General features: G+C 34.1%; 1 pseudogene; it reads right to left on the bottom strand.

Moving 5' to 3' along the window:
• Positions 1–411: 411 nt before the first annotated feature.
• Positions 412–4,576, bottom strand: LOC139482587 (uncharacterized; annotated as a pseudogene).
• Positions 4,577–20,557: the final 15,981 nt, after the last annotated feature.

A 20,557-nucleotide genomic window follows, 5' to 3' on the forward strand; every position in this document is an offset into this window, starting at 1 on the left:
ATTTTAAATGATTTTAAGCAATTTTAATAAGATTAACATAATTTTATTAAATAAAAGGGGCTTTTATGGACATTTTTTATGTGGTATGGCCTATTGAGCATTGTTATCATGGTAACGGATTATGTAATATTTTTCTATATTGTTTCATTGACACATATAATAGTGACATACATCATTGTACGTACACCTTACACTTTCTTTTACATATAAAAAATATTACCTCAGTGATTATAAGAAGCAAAGTTAATTTCTAATTAAATAAATGAATAAAGATATGTATGTATTTTTGGGAGATTGTCTCCTTGATACATGTACATACCTTTGTTTTTACTATTTACAACCTTTATGTAGCATACATTTCAATTTGAGCATGATTATATTTTAAAATCATGTATATAAATGTATGTCAAATATATAATACATCTTGTTCTGGTAATTTTGGTTTGAATAAATGTCAAGAGTTTTGCTATATCATGTACTAACAAATGATAGCACAAGATATGAATACCTACCTTTAATTGATATTATTTTAAATTTATTATCTTCATTTGTTATTACTTTATCATATAGGTATCAGGACTCATTTCTTTTTATTATATATGCATTTGTGCATATTTTCAGACTTACCCACATCCCAGGTTCTCTAATTCCTGGACTTTTCCCCTCTCTTGGTGAAGCTAATTCAGGAAGTATTGCCTTGTTGTAAAAAGACTGAAGTTTCGGAAGCATTGTATTTTCCCATAAAGAGACATCTCGATAAATTCTCTGAATAAAAATTTGGTGAGGATTCAATGTGCGGACCACAAAATCAATCCAGTCTTTATTGCAGATGTTAAGAAGTCCATGACATTGGTAAAAGTAGTTGTGGTTTTCTTATAGGTTACAATACACCATTAGATTTTATGGGCGCAGCCATTTTATGAGCATAACATGGTATTCAGAATTAAGAGTATGACTTATCCTGATTGGTCGATATGTGCGCCCGTTGTTTTTTATTATTAGAGACTTCGTGCACTCTGCTTTATACAAAAGGCAAAATAAAAATTATTCCGTAGCCCTAAAGGCACTGAGATGACTTTTCAACGCTAGGACAAGACACGTATTTTTAAGGGCAAAATTGATAGACATGGGAGATAAGTACAAAATACGCTAAGAAAAGCAACGCGAACCTATATTTTTTGGACCAAAAAATACTGTCATAATAACTTTTCTTTGATTCTAGCAAGGTTTCGTTAAGAAAATCAACTTTCTAAAGTCTGTATCTCGAAAAAGGCTACCATTGTCGCCTATGGGGAAATTAATTGTTTATTTCAATCTATACAGCATCGACATTTCTTTATCATAGTGCTCAAAAAGTGTCAAAAACAGCCATTTTACTTGACATTTGATGTGAAACCGTATTTTTTGGTGACAAATGAAATATTGATTATCTAGTTTTTAAGCTATAGTCTGTTTCATATTTGTATTGCGTTTTACCTTAGAAACAAGGGTGGGCTCGACTTTTGACTTACTGTGGAGCGAATATGTCATTTTCTGAAGTTCTGTTGATTTGTTCGAAAAGAGCAAGTACACATCTAGAGTTTGTGAATATAAATCGATTTTTAAACATAACAATCTCGACCCAAATGCTGTTATCGAAATTATCAAATTCAGCGAAAATGTACGAAAATGATCCCCTTCGAACATTGAAATGTTCACACGAATTACAAATAAAAGAATAAGAATAGGCATGCCATTTTGTAGTTAACAAACAGTTATCGATGTTAAAACACAAATTTTCACACATATTTCATATTTTGAAATGCTATAGTCTGTTTCAAAAATGTACCTTTTTACGAAAATGGTTTCATTTAAAACTGTTGTTCGAAATTCACCGTAGTAGTTACATATTGGATTGGTTTTGGTATCAATATAATCAGTACTTGATGATATATAAAGAATCATTGGAGAAAGTGGGCATTATCTTCAGGCCCTTTTTAGCAGTACCGCATTTACTCAAAAAAACAGATTTTTTTTCTTCACATTTTTCGACTGGGGTCACCTCCGATAAAAAATTGTAAAAATTCAGAGAGGATTGCCAGAACGTTTTAAAGATGATTTATTTGTGGCATATATATTTGTGCATCTAACGCACTATGAATTGCACGATACAAGAAAGTATTAAATGCCGTATAGGTTACAATACACCATTAGATTTTATGGGCGCAGCCATTTTATGAGCATAACATGGTATTCAGAATTAAGAGTATGACTTATCCTGATTGGTCGATATGTGCGCCCGTTGTTTTTTTATTATTAGAGACTTCGTGCACTCTGCTTTATACAAAAGGCAAAATAAAAATTATTCCGTAGCCCTAAAGGCACTGAGATGACTTTTCAACGCTAGGACAAGACACGTATTTTTAAGGGCAAAATTGATAGACATGGGAGATAAGTACAAAATACGCTAAGAAAAGCAACGCGAACCTATATTTTTTGGACCAAAAAATACTGTCATAATAACTTTTCTTTGATTCTAGCAAGGTTTCGTTAAGAAAATCAACTTTCTAAAGTCTGTATCTCGAAAAAGGCTACCATTGTCGCCTATGGGGAAATTAATTGTTTATTTCAATCTTTAGTTGCAGTTTTCCCCGATATATTTTCTAAGCAGAATGTTTTGTTTTCTGATGCTTGCCAAAGGTTTAAAGGTTTAGAATGTAGTAAGTTTTTTATTTCAATAATACCAGTTTCTCCTGTGGATATAGTAACTATGCCATCTGGGCTAGCAGCCAAGTATTTGTCGGTATGATGTATGACCAGTCCACTACGTTCTACAGATACATTTTCATTTTCTTCAGCTTTCTTTAGTTTGTATTCCTCTATTGTTGTGTCTTCTTGGTTAATACCATTTTTTGTGTGACGATTTCCACTGAATGACGAATAAAGAATGGTACGGACAAATTTTGCAATAGGCAGAGATGGATTTCTTTTGACAATTGAACCAAAGTTAGATGCAGTTATTCTCTTTTCCCTTTCTGAATGCCAAAGACCTGACTGAGATTGAAGAACTGTAGAAGTAGTTATATCTTTACACTGTTGGGCCGAAAGATTGATATGAGTTTGTAAAAATTTATCTTGAAGTTTTTGAAGTACTGTAGTGGAGACATCTTCTACAACATCAGTAGCTTCTGGACCATATGCTCTAGTATCCTTTCTTGTGTTTTTTTTTTCAGGCTTGAGAATTTCTTTTTCCATCGAAGTTTATGAACACTTGGTTTTGATTTATACCTGGTGGAATTAGCTAAAGTTTGTTCATGACGGGCATAAAGTTTTCTATAGAAAAATCCAGGTTCTGTTCCTGTAGAAGATTCCCAAACCTTGCAAGACCATTGTGGACCTAAGTTCATCCTTAAAGCACCACCATAACAACGAGCATGCCATGAACCCCTATTACAAATGTTGTAAACCTTACCACCATCAAACTTTGTCCTTATATGCATCCAGCTTTCAGCTAGGTTGGTAGTGCCGTTTCCCAAAAGTCTATCAGATTTCTCAGCGATCCTATTAAGTATTGATGTGACATCTCTAATAATATGTTGTTCAACGTTGCTGTAATCAATAGTTGTACCACCACGGGCCTCTTCCTGGCATGAAATGGAAGATCCTTCAGTCCAAAAGTTAATTTGGTCATTAATTATTACAGTTTCGATATTATCTGTATCACTTGGGTTAGAAGTTGGTGCAGTTTGATTTTTGGCCTGACAAAAATCAGAACACTGGTCATGCTGACCAAAAACATGATGAACCAAATTTCTTATGTCATTATTTAACTTCTTTATTGCAGTTTGTTTATCATATTTCTTCTCCTTGAATTCTTTTGAACGTACTCGAATGGCACATCTTAAAGCACTTACTAGCCTTACTCTTGTTGTTTTTGAAAGATGATGCCTACCTTTGTAAAGGGGATTGTCAGTCACAAGTTTCTCTAAATTTGACCTATAGCATTTTGAGACATGATTAGCACATTCCTCTTTTTTTACTGATCTTCCCCAACCTGGTACCTCCTCTCTGATTTTGACAAATACTGATGAATCACCATCACCTACTATCCTCATGTACCTGACTCCATGTTTTTTCTCTGCTTCCAGAAACCCTTGCAAAATAACGTCACTCTCCATTGACTGGCTGTCTTGGTCCCAATTTTTAAAACAGATGTGTTCTTTCGTATTATTGGTGCTACATATGTAACAGTATTTATTTCTCACGCCAATATGTAACAATTTCTTCGTCTCTTTCCCAATAATTATGGCCACCCCCCTGCTGCATTATAGGAATGTTTATGGGTACGTTTAGACCAACCTCCATCTGTAATTACCGTTATAGCTGGCACTTCTTCATGAAAATCCTTTCTATCGATGGCAAGAAGTCTTTCCTCCTGCCCAGCTGACAGCATGTCCTTCTCTAGAATAGAGTGCCACCACTGGCCGATCTCTGTTTCTATTGCAGTAAATGAGGGCTGTGATAGTCCGGGGGAATTCAGTGTGGCCAAAAACTCATTTAGATGGGACGGACCATTCCCAGTTACCATACTGCCCCACACAGCCCTCACGTTGATATCGAAGCGTTTTGACCCAGGGACCTTTGGGCTACTATCTAAAGAAAACTTTTTGCGACACCCTTGACACTGCGCCAACATCACACTAGCCAATCCAAACGAACGAACCTCAGTTTCAAGTGTTATGGGTGGTTTTCCTTGGTTTGTAACTTTTATGGCTTCGGCACATAAGCATGCATGCATTGTAATGTTTGATATATGCGATTGTAAACAATCTAAGTTCATTAAACGGTAACCTTTTGGGCTTAGATCTTTCACCTTGCGAATCTTGAGCTTAAGTTCACAACCAGTAGCAAAGGATGCATAAACGGATGCTTTTGGTATGTTTTTACGTATGGTGGTGTTGTAGAACTTATGAATTTTTCTAATTATCAGCTTCAAACTTTCCTTTTGGGACTGCCTTGACTTTTTAATTGTATAGGTTGGTCTTCCTTTGTGTTTTTCTCTCCTTTTTTGCCTATGTCTGCCTAAACTTCTACCAAATTTCTTACTTATTTTTACTTTTCTAGCCATTCTTACTACAGGTGCTGTGTACATGTGCTTCCTCTTGCTTTCCATATAAAATTGTTTTTCAACAATGTGTAAAATAAATTATTTTTTTTACTTACCTGTCAATTTATGACACTTTTATCTACACTTTTGTGCTTCATACAATTTTATTTGTAGTTTTAAAAAGTTATTACTTACCAGATACTTCACGTGTTGTGAAATGACGATGGAAAAAATCATACTATTTTTTTCATTTTTCGCTTAATCCTTTCTTCTGATGGACATATTATGGACTTTTATAACAGTAATATACATATTATTATAAGGGGACATTAGTGCTTACCAGATCAAATACACCGATTGTCTATAAATTAGATTTTCCCCCACTGTTTACAGGTTCGTGATCAAAGGTTGTGTACCTAAAAATAGTACGTAGTTTCGTATTATAAAATCAACATTAAACTTATTGTTTTCTTATTAATGGTTGAAGAATTGAAACAAATGTAAATGTTTAAACTTAGAAACGATCTATTAAAGAGTCCTTGGGTATATATATCGTTTTCTTAACAATGCGAAACTGCGTATTGATTGTTACCGCTACTTTCGGTTTCAAAGAATGAAGGATCAGCTGCTTCAGATGCCTTTTTAACAGTGTAAATGGTAAGGAAATTTCGACCCAAACACATAATACTATTCCCAAATAACGAAATAAGTTTCATGTCTGATCAAAATCTATAAACCAGAAAAAGTAAGCATAATCAGTGTGTTGTCCAAAAAAATTAAATGGCTGCCTTCATCAAAGATGATATGGTAAAACTTTTGTCGTTTTCACAGAAACTGGCTATCTACAACAACTTTAAATGATAGCTTGCATTGCGTATACACATGCTTATTAAAATGCAATTAATCTTATACTTTAATATTCGTTAATAAATGTCCTGGATTTTTTTTTTTAAATGTGTGTTGTAAACTTCATTTTTCAATATTTTATTGGTGAATACTCTATTTGTTTATATGAGTTTCTTGGAGTCATGTTTATTTTTTTCAACCTTATATACATATTTATAATTGGTACAAATTTCAAGCTTCAAAAAATATGTATTTTTTATAGAATTTTGACATTTTAAAATGCTCCACCTTTTTGGAAAATTTGACTTTAGTGGAACCTTAATGGATCCAAACCTTCTCCCTTTTTCTGAAACAATAGCATAACATCACAACATAGAAAAACACACGATATAATATATCAATTGGCAGGCTTTAACTCAATCAAAAAACGTACATTAACACACTATGAATGAATAAATTTGATCTGCATGCGATATCTGAATGCAAATGCACAGTTAATAAAATATTAGGGAGAAACATTCAAGGCCATAAAGCAAACAAACAAAGCCATGTCAAGACACCACTTCGAAATATTTAACCCTTCAAAAATATTCACTTTAGAAAAAAAAACCGGTTTTAAAAAAATACAGGTAAATCTTGAAGTTTATACAATTGCAGTAAGAAGAAGTGAAACTTAGAAAATATTCCAAATAATCAAAGCTGGTATATAGACAAGATCCATATAAATATAAAATAACAAAAAAGCATTATAAACAGTATCAACAGGTCGAATTAAGTATATATGAACCATTTATACACCGTAAAAAATCAATTAAACAATAACCCAAAGATACGGATGCGATACGTTTTGAAATATCCCACTTCTATTAAAAAGTAACATAATTTTATAAAGACCGATTAATTTGCAAATCTAGTTTTTTTTCTATTAAAAGCTTCTACCCCTTGAGACGCAAAATCTGACATCCCGAGCGAGCGACACTTCATATTTTGATTAAAAGTAAGTTTTACAAACCAATTAATTTCAACTAAGAAGCTGGTATTTGGTTAAATTCCATTATATGAACTCAATGATACGGGGGGAAGTCGTCTAAAGAAGATTTTATACAGAAATTTGCATATACATGTAAAGCCTCAAAATCGGGAAAACGAATAATAGAGAGAGGGGTTTGAGATTATTTGTGCATATAACTATGTATTTTTTTAATGATATTAACAAACTGGAAACTAATACTGAGCATGACCTTTTAAAGAACAGTGCATTTTAGAAAAGGGGAAAACAGCGCAAATGCTCAAACGTTACAATTTTATTTTAGAATACATATTAAATTGCATGGTGTTCGCTAGTGGTTTTGTTTTCTGGCCATGCAATTACTTCAATGCTGATCAATACAGAATGAGGGAAGCTCCAATGTAAATCTTGATTAGTTCATGTATTTTTAAACATGGTCATGTTGAATTCATATTAAAAAATTGCACTTCCTGTGCAACTAAATACAGCACAAATCTGGAACAGAACGTCGAACATTGTTTTAGACCTACCACCTCCGGTATTGTCAAGTTATTTCGCCCGACAATTAATAATATGTATGTGCAGATAACTGCAAGGTCCGTTACCTTCCCTTCACTGTCTAAATCACTTTTACTAGCAGCCTCTACTTTGTGCTTTTTGAGTCTTTTGTAGACGAAACGCGCGTCTGGCGTATATATAAAATTTAGTCCTAGAATCTATGATGAGTTTATTTTACATTTTCTGTGAGATTCTATACTTAAGTGTTTTTCATATAACAAATGCATTAAGTATTTTCTTTTCTTTAACAAATTGCTTCAACACATTTTGCCAGTACGTTCGCTGCGCAATCAATGCCTTCCGTTTCTCAGTTGTTTTGGTTATAGACCTTAGTATGCCATCTGCTACACTTGAACTTTGCCATAATCCATAGAAAATAAATTCTGATGTTTCTTTCCCCCACTGTTTCTTGTGTCTTTTTTCAATGATAGTAATCCTTTCTTTTTTTATTTCCGAAAACCTCATCTTAAATTCTCCCCTTCAGGTTCTACCTTGTTTCCTTACACAAAGACATGTCAGCAATTAATCTATCTCTTCATTGGGTAAACTATCTAACTTTTCGTGTGTTTTGTTAAATACAAATGTTATAAACGATTCATCTGTTAATGTTGTAGCATTAGGTCTGAATCTGACCATTATATCAAGCATTACAAAATGCCCTTCCTTGGAGCTTTATGTGAGGTATAACTGACTAAAGTTTCAGCAGATAACTCTGGTGATGCTACAATAGATCTAGACCTCCTGGCAGTTGATCCTTCATCGCTACTTTGAGTAGTTTATAAAAAAGAAGCAAACACAGTATGACCTACCTGCACAGTCTGATTATCCTGCATTTTTAAACAATCAAAGTACTTGTCTTTATAAGTTAAATCCTCATTGAATCTTTATCTTAATTGAATGAAGATAGTTCACAATTTTTAAAGGAATATCTTCAGTTTTCTATTTTCTTCAAGAAGTATAGAAGCATTTCATAATAAGCATTCATTTCTAAAACATGTATATTAATTTTTTTTTTACAATGAGGCACCACAATAGCGCAGTTATAATTTTTTTTATATTAACCCAATCACTTTATAATTGGCTATAACAAGATTTGATCTATATAGGGAAAGCGTGGTTTTTGCAGGAAATCATTAGCACCGTACGCTATTTTGCATAAAATTTACTGCATGATTTCGATGGTAAAATGCAATTTCACCCTTAAGAAAAACAATGTTAAATCTGTTTCCTCTGAAATAAGTTATTTTTTTTCATTCTTCTCAAGACAATATGAATCGAAACCACCACATTTTTCGTTAACTCCTCTGGCAAATTTTTTTGCACATAATCTTAAAAATGTTATAACATCACCATCAAATGTTGTGCACTCTGCAGTAGGTGTAATCCACAAAAGAAATTATTTACTGTAGAACAGGCACTTTTTGTACATCTGTCAGATCATTCCACCTTTTGTGATTTCTACTTCTTGCTATGCTTTTGTATAATTATAAGCAAACATATACGACGGATACTCTCAATGAATAACAACTATAGTGTTGTCTATCTTTCATCAGGCCTATGTTCTCTATGCTAGTATTGGTAGCGTAAACAAATAATTAGTAGTAGAAAATAATATATTTATAACGACACAAAGAAATAATGTACAGAATAAACTATCGCAATAATTGTAACATGTAAATTCCCATCTATTCAAAAGATACTTGTCTACAATAAGTTGCCATAAATAGGCAGAGCAGATCTCAATATCATATTTAGCATGTGTTTTGAACTAGTATACGGAATTGCCTAACGATGTGTTTGAAGTAAATTATTTAGATCATGTGAGACATAGAGCTATCTGCGCTGCTTCTTATCTCTCAGTAGGAAACCACCGGGGGTCTTTGCACTTGCAAAAATGTAAAAATCAACGACGGAGTAATTTGATCTTTGCACAGAAATAAAACGTCAAACGTTGAAAAAAATCATCAGTCCTCGAATCAAAATGATCCTAACTCAGTAAGAAAATAAGTAAATCTATTTAAACAATATATTAATTTTAGCTATTGTTTCTTGTGTAATTTTGAATCTTTACTTAGAATATTTACCAAATGGCTGCGCTTTGAACAGTACATGACAACATTGCGCCATTTTTACATAAATAATATAACTAATAACTAAAAGATAAAAGTACGCTTGATGTACATTTAAAAGTCCCAGAAACCATCATATTGCATGTATTATCAGCCCTAGGTTCAATATCAGCCCAAGAGCCGCTCCTATATTTCATGAGGTTTTCTTGGTTCCAAGAAGGTATTTACAAAATGATAGATAGATTTTTTAAAAAGGGGTTTTATCAATAATAAAGTCACTTAAAACGATATCCTTTTCTGGGTTATACTATACAAGTCCTTTTTATACGATTTATTGAGTTTATAAGCAAACTCTTTTCTACTTCCACACTTGACCTCGGCCGTATAACTACACTTTTAAGTTTCTTCTGAGTAGGACTGGGACTTTATTTATTGGTCTTGTAGTATTATTGGTAGTATCCTGGAATTTCTCTTGTGATCTGACAGTTTCCTCATCTGGATTATTCCAAAGATCTTCAAAGCCGTCTAAAGCGTGAGAACAGCGGATGCCATATTTTGGCAAGTTTCATATTCGTCTATAGCGACAATCATAGGAATTCAGATTTTTTATTTTTCTTCTATTTGCTCAAGTCTGGTCTGTAATCTCTTTATACAATCTGCTAGTGCATTTGTTTCTACTTAGTGTTTCATTCCACATTCCAGCAGCACCTGCATACGGGGTATATATCTCCCAATTGAAACGATATTCCCGTGCTTGCATTTCCTATCAAGATTTTCTTGATAGGGAGTTGCTGCTCACAAGGAAGCTATAAAACCAACCAAGAGTGCCAAAGAGGGACGAAAGATACCAAAGGGACAGTCAAACTCATAAATCTAAAACAAACTGACAACGCCATGGCTAAAAATGGAAAAGACAAACAGAAAAACAATAGTACACACGACACAACATAGAAAAATAAAGAATAAACAACAAGAACCCCACCAAAAACTAGGCGTGATCTCCGGTGCTCCGGAAGGGTAAGCAGATCCTGCTCCACATGTGGCACCCTGCGTGTTGCTTATGTGATTACAAATCCGGTAAATACTGTAAACCAACTTATTTTCGCGGATACTAAATTTATTTCGATTTTTACTCTTTGAAGTCCACTTCGCGGCTATTTATTTTTGCGATTTTCTTATTTTACGTGATGTAGTTTAATAACAAAGGTTAAGTCTTCTAAATTGGCGAAGATTTATATTCGCGTTATTTTTATACTCGCGAAAGTCGCGAAAATAAGTTGGTTTACAGTAGTCTAATTCGGTAGGTCATATTCATGAAAAGGAAAGGGATTGTAGTTACGACGTAAGGAACATATCCGATATCATTTGTGAAACGGTTATTCCATAACGGTAAACCAACTCGTGATGGCGTCCGTAAAATTTATGAAGGGATGATTTCAACTTCACTATTTGGAACACTTGGTTTAATAGCTTCCTTGTGAGCAGCAAACCTCTATCAAGAAAATCATGATAGGAAATGCAAGCACGGGAATATCGTATCAATTGGGAGATATATACCCCGTATGCAGGTGCTGCTGGAATGTTGCTACTCAGAAATGGAAAGTTCACAATTGGAAAGCTGAAATCATTTCTTTTGTCGTAAAGTTTTGTTTTCAACCGACCCTCATTGTCAATTTCAAGATGTAAGTCAAGATATGAAGCCGACTTAACTGTATCTGTAGAATCCTTTATCTCTAGTTCGATTGGATAGATGCGTTCCACATAGTCACCAAATTTTGAATTGTTTAGTGAAACAACATCATCTATAAAGCGGAAAGTAGAGTTAAAGGATATTGCTAACTTCTTATCTTTCTTCCTAAGAAGTTCCTGCATGAAGTCAGCCTCATAATAATAAAGAAACAAGTCGGCGAGTAGAGGGGCAGTTTGTTCCCATTGGAATGCCGACAGTCTGTTGAAAAACACGTTTTCCGAACGTAACAAATATGTTGTCAATCAAGAAATCAAACATCTTGATAATATCAGTTTCAGAGAATTTTTTGTTTGAATCAGAGTGATTCTTTACAAAGTAGGATGTATCCCTCCCTAAGACAAGATACTTGTATCTACGTTGGCCATTCTTTTTTATGAAGCAAAGTAATACCAACTCTTTCAATTTGTCTTTTAGTTTGGAATGTGGATACTTGTGTAGAGTAGAAAAGTCAAATGTTTTAATACTATTGCAAGATGAGAGTTAGATTGTATGTACTCTAAAAGATCTTTTGAATTTTTAAGTTTTTACATCTGATTCATGCCACCTCTAGAATAGGCAGTTTCACAATAACTTTGAAGCCCGTCTTTGATTGCTGATAAAATAGATGTTAATAATTTAGAAAGAGGTTTCGTGGAGCACTTGGAAGACCCAGCAATATACCGTTGTTTGTAAGGAGACTTATGTAGTTTAGGTATCCAATACAGTAATGGAAGATCCAGTTCTTCATCTTTGGTTGAAATTCCAAAGGAACATAGAACAGACCTATGATTATCCAGGAGTTCCTCTTTGGTAAGTGTCGTGAAGGTATATGTTGAGTTTCCAAGTGAATTGTCAATACCTAATTCGTTTATCAAGCAGTTGATGTAATGACGTTTACACACAAAAACGATGTTATTTGGGGCTTTATCTGCGGGGACAACAACATATTTGTCATGGAGGTTGGATAGGTGTTTTGCAACATTTGGGTCTTTAAAGATTGACGTAGCATGGGCATTGATGGACCCATTCAGTTCCTTAATTCTGATTTGTATCAACGACCTCACTGCCTTAATCCATTCGGAAAGAGTGTCTACGTCTTCCTTCTCGCTTAGCCCATTGCCTGGCATAATCCTCGACTGAATCCATCAAAATTTTAAAGTTGTATTTCCAATTGATGGATTTAGGCTCACGATATTTGGGACCTTTCGATAACACATTTCGTAGAGAAGTGTTATTAACCATGTTAAGGTCACCGGTAATAACGTGGCCAGCAGGATTATATGTGAATTTGGAACTAGCACAAGTGCAAGAAGGAGGTTTAGACTTGAAGTCGTCAATATCGAGATCCTGCAAAACGCGTTTGTAATTGAAAATTTTAGTTGCAATAGGTTTGGTATAGGTATAAGAAATTATTGGTACAGACTGGTCTTTGAAATAAGGAGGTATTTTCGATTGCACTAGTTTATGATGAAGAATATTGCCTTGGTTGACGCCATCAAGACCTTTGTTGGCAAAGGAAAGATTAAGAAAAGATCTTTTCTCTTTTTCATCTTTTCCAATGCGAACTGGCTTGAAAAGTCTCTGACTTGCAATATCCGAAATTATAGCTTCAAGTTTGTATTGGTTTGTAACAGTGGATTCCAAACATAAATTGAACAGATAATGAAGTTTTGAAAGGGGTAATGAATAAAGTTTCGTGCGAATGTGATGAATACCTAACGGCTTTTGTATGAATGGCAGCAAGTCATTAATAGAGACATCATGCAGAGAAGGTGATGTTTAATGACGATGACCATGACTGCGTCTACGTCGAGGAGTCGAGTTGAAAATATTCATCACATTCACCGAGTTACACGAAGGACTAGATAGAATACCTATACCATTAATTTTGTCATTGCAGCCATAAGGTGTTGCAGTTCCCAATTGTCTAATCCAGTAGTCTTCTTTTTGTCTACGGAGAGTCGTTGAAAGATTAGGATTGTTAGAGCTATGGTATATCTTTTCGATAATGCGAACTGTCATAGAAACGATGGAATGATCGGGCTGATTGAAATGCTGGTATAGAATGTCGTTAGCATTAAGGTTAATGTCTGATCTATGACCGCACAAACGTTTGTTAAGCCTTCCTTTCGTTTCACCGACGTATACCAATCCGCAAAGGTTGATCACCCTTAGTTGTTGGTGGGGTTCGTGTTGTTTATTCTTTAGTTTTCTATGTTGTGTCATGTTAACTATTGTTTTTTTGTTTGTCTTTTTCATTTTTAGCCATGGCGTTGTCAGTTTGTTTTAGATTTATGAGTTTGACTGTCCCTTTGGTATCTTTCGTCCCCTTTTTTTTGCACTCTAATCCGTAGACGACATTTATTGATTTACAATTCAGATCATCGTAACTTGTGGTGAAATATAACTTCTTGGTCAAATTGCTAGTGAATTCAGCATCTGTAATTAAAATAGCACAAGTTTTGCAGCCTTTGGTCTCACATTTTGAAATGCGACATTGTTGTACTGTGTCATCAAACACCAAAATGTCTTTAAGGAGAACTGAACATGGCTATATATGTGTAATATTGCTATTGTCACTAGGACGATGATCTGAATGAGTCGTGTTTGAGATATTTGTCATGTCTGGTGATGAGGGGACACCTGCCGTATCAGACGACACCGTGTCCATGGTGAAGTTGAAATCATCCCTTCGTAAATTTACCGGACGCCATCACGAGTTGGTTGACCGTTATGGAATAACCGTTTCACAAATGATATCGGATATGTTCCTCACGTAGAAAATACAATCTTATTCTCTTTCATGAATGTGGCCTACCGAATTCGACTATTTACCGGATTTGTTATCACATAAGCAAAACGACGGGTGCCACATGTGGAGCAGGATCTGCTTACCCTTCCGGAGCACCTGAGATCACCCTAGTTTTTGGTGGGGTTCGTAATGCTTATTCTTTAGTTTTCTATGTTGTGTCATGTGTACTATTGTCTGTTTGTCTTTTTCATTTTAGCCATGGCGTTGTCAGTTTATTTTCGATTTATGACTTTGACTGTCCCTCTGGTATCTTTCGTCCCACTTTTAGACCGTTGTCTTTAGGTTTGTTACTATCTGGTATGTAATCAGAAAAGTCATTCTCGTAATCAGCTATAAAATATTCTTCTTTCTTAATTTCTGCATACTTAGCTGCCTATTGTTAAATATCTTCCTCTAATGATTCTAGGTTCTTACATAGTAACAAATATCCTGATAAAGATATGCTTCATCAGTTTGTACGACCATTCCTTGTGTTAGTATAGACTACCTGCAATATCTGAACGTCTCCTCTGTTGTCATTGGTGAAAGTTACAACGCAGGGTTTGCTTGTTCCTATGCATTGTTGCTGGTTTAAGTTCTGCTGTGAATTCATTATTTGATGTTTTTGTTGTTTGAAGTGATTGATGAGTTGAATGTAGTTTTTGGCTCTATAGTTACAGAGGGTGAAGTGGAACGGTACGGATTCTAGTGGAGTATGATGTTGAAATACATGCCATTTTATAATTTACTTCGAAGAAGTTTTAAAAGAACACAGATTTCCATTACCGGCAAACATGATGTTGTTATGTTTAGAGAACATTATTTAGACCATGCGATGAATACAGCTATCTGCGCTGCTTCTTATCTCTAGGTAGGGAATCACTCGTGGTTTTTGCACTTTCGAAAATGTAAACAGCAAAGACTGAGGAATTTGACACTTACACTGGTATTTATTTTTATTTATTATTTTAAGAAAATAAGTAAATCTATTTGAATTTTACTATTTTGCTGTAACAGTTGTACTTTAAGTCCTGGTCACAACGAACCCACATCAAATTTTGTCAAATCGTGGGTCATCAGTGATCTTCGTACGACAGTCGCACGATATTTTGAGCATCGTGGCGCTGTCGTGTTTCATCTGAATATTATTTTTTGGTGTTTTTCTTTTTGGGGTCTTTCAAACACTGTCCAACTTGAATATTACTTACTCTTACCTTTTCCTGTCACAATATTATCAATAGTTCTTCATACCGGTATTTGCTTCAAAGTTTTACCAGCTAATTTCAGACTTTCAATGATAACGGACACTATGTGTTCAGTTGCTACTTTCATACAAGATATATTCATGACGGCCTGTCTAAATTCTGGTGTATATGCAAATAACTTATCATCAAACATATATATTTCTTTATCGTCTTGAATTAAAGAATGAAGGTTATCCTTGTTTGCATATAATCATTTAGGTTTGTTAAAGGTAACTATTTCAATGCGTCCTTGCACAAACTCTGAATTATATTCAGTTGACACTTTAATTTCATCTGTTATGCTCTTATTGATATTTTCTATGTCTGTTAAATTCTTCTTTACTTTTAAAGCGATTTGTGTTTACTACACTGGATGATAGTCTTCTGTTTTGAGATTTTAAATTCTTACAACTATAAATTTTTAATTTTACTATTTTGCTGTAACAGTTATACTTTAAGCCCTGGTCACAACGAACCCTCAACACATCTATGCAGCGCAACGACATGAAATTTTGTCAAATCGTGGGTCATCTGTGATCTTCGTACGACAGTCGCACGATATTTTGAGCATCGTGGAGGTGTCGTGTGTCGTGGACATGCACCCTTTTTGCTCTACGATTTTTTGTCGTTGTGGGTACCAACATAAACCATTTTAATATTTAACAATCGCACAACTGTCGTACGACAATCTCACGACTTTCGCAAGACACTCGTGATACAGTCGCACGATTGTCTCACAAATACCAAACTGCGTACGATGCTCGCACAACATTGATTGTCTGTCGTACGACAGTTGAACGTTCGTCGTGCCACATGTTTTCTTCCCTGACGTCTCCAGTAGTTTCCGAATCTTCATATCTTTCAGCTTGTGGTAGGGGGTCATCCGTCTGGTGAACATGATCCATATTAACTGCTACCACATTTCTTTTGTTAATTTTTCTTTTCGGGGTCATTCTGGTTTTTCACTGAACAATTATAATATAAACTAATACGAAGAATGTCGTTTACTAAGACCAAACTTATAGACACTGAATCAATGGCAAATGACACGCAATAAATCGGGCCTTCTTTATAAACTAGTAGGTCGGAGGCAAACGGGCGGGTGACCCACGACTGTTGTGCGACAGGCGTACGACATCGGCACGACAGTAACACGCGCATTTCGTGACATGAAAACCTGAAAAATAGCCGCCAAACAACTCACGATTGTCATACGACTGTTGCACGACCGACTTGCGACAGACCCACGACAGAACAATTACAATTCTTTTTTTCTGCCGTGTACCCATCGTGGACATGTCGTAGCTGATGTGACCACTCGAAATATTTTTTTAGCTCACCTGGCCTAAAAGGCCATGTGAGCTTTTCTCATCACTTGGCGTCCGTCGTCGTCGTCGTCGTCGTTAACAATTTTTCAAACATCTTCTCCTCTGAAACTACTGAATGGATTTGAATGAAACTTAACATGATTGTTCCTTAGTATATCCTGCACAAAACGTGCGCTTCGATTTTTGATCCGTCAAAAAACATGGCCGCCGTTACTTAAAATAGAACATAGGGGTCAAATGCAGTTTTTGGCTTATATCTCAAAAACGAAAGCATTTAGAGCAAATCTGACATGGGGTAAAAATGTTCATTAGGTCAAGATCTATCAGCCCTGACATTTTCAGATGAATCAAACAAACCATTGTTGGGTTGCTGCCACTTAATTGGTAATTTTAAGGAAATTTTGCAGTTTTTGGTCATTATCTTGAATATTATTATAGATAAAGATAAACTGTAAACAGCAAAAAAGATCAGCAAAGTAAGATCTACAAATAAGTTAATATGACCAAAATTGTCAATTGACCCCTTAAGGGGTTATTGTCCTTTAATGACAATTTTTCACAATTTGTTCATCATATTTGCTAACTTTAAAAAATCTTCTCCTCTGAAACTACTGAATGGATTTGGTTAAAACTTAGCGTGGTTGTTCCTTAGATTATCCTGCACAAAGTGTGTGCTTTGATTTTTGATCCGTCAAAAAACATGGCCACCGTTACTTAAAATAGAACATAGGGGTCAAATGCAGTTTTTGGCTTATATCTCAAAAACGAAAGCATTAAGAGCAAATCTGACATGGAGTAAAAATGTTCATTAGGTCAATATCTATCAGCCCTGAAATTTTCAGATGAATCAAACATCCAATTGTTGGGTTGCTGCCACTTAATTGGTAATTTTAAGGAAATTTTGCAGTTTTTGGTCATTATCTTGAATATTATTATAGATAAAGATAAACTGTAAACAGCAAATAAGATCAGCAAAGTAAGATCTACAAATAAGTCAATTTGACCAAAATTGTCAATTGACCTCTTTAGGAGTTATTGCCCTTTAAAGACTTTTTTCACAATTTGTTCATCATGTTGACTTACTTTAAAAAATCTTCTCTTATGAAACTGCTGCATCAATTTCAGCCAAACTTAGGCTAAATGAGTTTCAGAGTTTCAGAGTATCTAGTATAAATTTTATATTTCATTTCCTTGTATGTCAAGAAACATAGCTCCTATGGCTAAAATAGAACATAGGAGAAAATGATTTTTTTTTGCTTTTGAAGAAAATAGAACGATTCAAAGAACATTTAAATAAATTGAAAAGCCAAAATAATCATTGATGAGAGATTAAACAAAAAAAATTCAGGTGAGCGATTCAGGCTCTTGAGAGCCTCTTGTTTACATTTTGCACGACAACTATTTTATAGATCTTCCACGACAAAAAATCGTACGATCTGTTGTGACCGGGGCTTTAGATTTAAGATTTTCCATAAGTTTTGTTTCCATTTTAACTTTCTTTATTTTCCTTTCTTAAGGATCAACAGTTTTTTCTAAAAAAAAATTCAACTCATTTACTTCACTTCACTTCACTTCTTTTTCTGATTTATTTTTTAACTCATTAGCTAATAGTTATCAAAGGTACCAGGATTATAATTTAGTACGCCAGACGCGCGTTTCGTCTACATAAGACTCATCAGTGACGCTCATATCAAAATATTTATAAAACCAAACAAGTACAAAATTGAAGAGCATTGAGGATCTAAAATTTCAAACAGTTGTGCCAAATACGGCTAAGGTAATCTATGCCTGGGATAAGAAAAGCCTTAGTTTTTCGAAAAATTTTAAGTTTTGTAAACAAGAAATTTATAAAAATGACCACATTATTGATATTCATGTCAACACCGAAGTGTTGACTACTGGCCTGATGATACCCTCCGGGACGAAACGTCCACCAACAGTGGCAATCTTCTGCTATTCTTTTATATATTCTAGTCAAAATAGATGAAAAATGTGGCCAACCTCAAAAAAATTTGTTTTGGTATTTTTCAATTCTAAAAGGCTTTCTTTGTAACATACTAAAAGTCTACAAAGATATCTAAGTGTGAAAATTGATTTTTTGGGTGAAAAATAGCAAAATTTGTCAAAAATTGGGAAAAACTAGGAAAAGCTTGTTAAACATTTATTTTAGAAGATAATCTTTTCAAACCAAAAGTGTTACAACAGTTATACAGTATTTATGAAATGACATATTTAAAAAAATATTTTTATGTTATAAACATGAAATTTTTGGTGAAAACATCAGATTTTTGTTGGAATTTGAGAATCACAAAGCGTGAGTTGATTACAAAAACAGACCGGAAAAAAAAGGGTAATAGAAGTCCATTTGATATTTTAAAAAAGACACAAACCTTTGTTTAAATAATTTCAAAAATTTACAGCAATTCTTAATTGGGTAAATTATTGCTAAACCATCCAAAAATCGTTAAAAACTGGAAAAACACCCATTTGGAATTTTAACGGTTTTTAAATCATTCCAAAATAGAAAAATGCAAATCTTTATATAATAATAGTCAGATGAAACAAAACTCATTGTAAAACAAATATGAAAATAACTGATTTTTGGTGAAAAAAGCTAAATTTGGTAAAAAAATCGTAAAAAACTGGAAAAAAATCTGATAAAATTCATAGTTTTTCTTTATATAAAAAAAAGTGCAATGCTGAAATTCATACTATTTTAACACCAATATATTTTAAGTGAAATTCAAAGATTTGTTGACCATGCATAATGAGAGGTAAAAAGTCTAATTGACCAACACAGATGATGATCAAAAAGAAAATGACAAAATACATGGAAATATTAAAAAAAAAGAAGAATATTCTATAGTTTTCTGTATACAACAAAAATATATTCATCAGTAAAGCCAGTCTCAGCAATTGGAACAGAATTAAAACCATTCAAACCACGACATTAACTGCATCCTAACTTCATCTGAAGACCATTTTTTCTACAGACACATCATTTGGTGACACACTTTTGCTGACAGTTGTATCTAATAATGTTAAGAAGTTTATCAGGTGCAGGAGGAAGTTCCATAAAAAAAATCTACTTTTGATTTCCCAACTATAGTCTGTACTCTGTAGGATGGATGTCAACTTATTCTGACATCAATTTTTGGCACTGACATTAAACTCTTTGAGACTATATGAAATTGCCCTGTTTCGGTTGTTGGTGGTAAAATTTTCACCTGAACCGATGTGATTCCTGTAATTACTCTTGATGTGGATGTTCTCCAGAGAAGAATTTGAAGTCTTGCAAGAGGAAGTCCTCGTAAACTCGTGAGCGCTTCTTCTTTTGCTTTACCGTTATTCATGAAAACTTGACCTTGCATTTTCAGATATTCTTGGTTAAGATTTTTTTAATGCAAGTCCTTTGCCTATTCCAAAAAGCCTAGGTGTTGAGTCACAACCTGTTCTAGAATGCAAAAAAGACAACAATTCACAAAAATTCTTCCCAAGAAATTCCTTTAGTCTTGTATTTTCCCATATTTTCATGTATTGGTTTATTACCATTTTATCAGATTTAAAAATAACCCTTTTGCACTGCTGATTAACATGATGAATAAGTAACAATAATATGTCCGCAAAGCTGTTAGCGCAATAAAAAGATCTGCATCATCAGATGCATTTTTACATCTAATGTCATTATCCTAAGCTTATCACAAAACATGTTAATAAGAGCTTGTTTGTTATGACTGTCCTTTTTAGTTATGGATAATAGAATTTTTTTTCCTTCATCAATACTATGAACTTAGTAAAACATATCGTTTTTGGAGTGGTCTTTCTACACATCTGACTATAGAACAGATATTGATGAGAAGTGTAAATTATTCTGGAGGTATAACCAAGGTCACAGCA

The sequence above is a fragment of the Mytilus edulis genome, chromosome 1 (assembly GCF_963676685.1).
Source record: "Mytilus edulis chromosome 1, xbMytEdul2.2, whole genome shotgun sequence".
In the NCBI taxonomy this organism is placed as follows: Eukaryota; Metazoa; Mollusca; class Bivalvia; order Mytilida; family Mytilidae; genus Mytilus; species Mytilus edulis.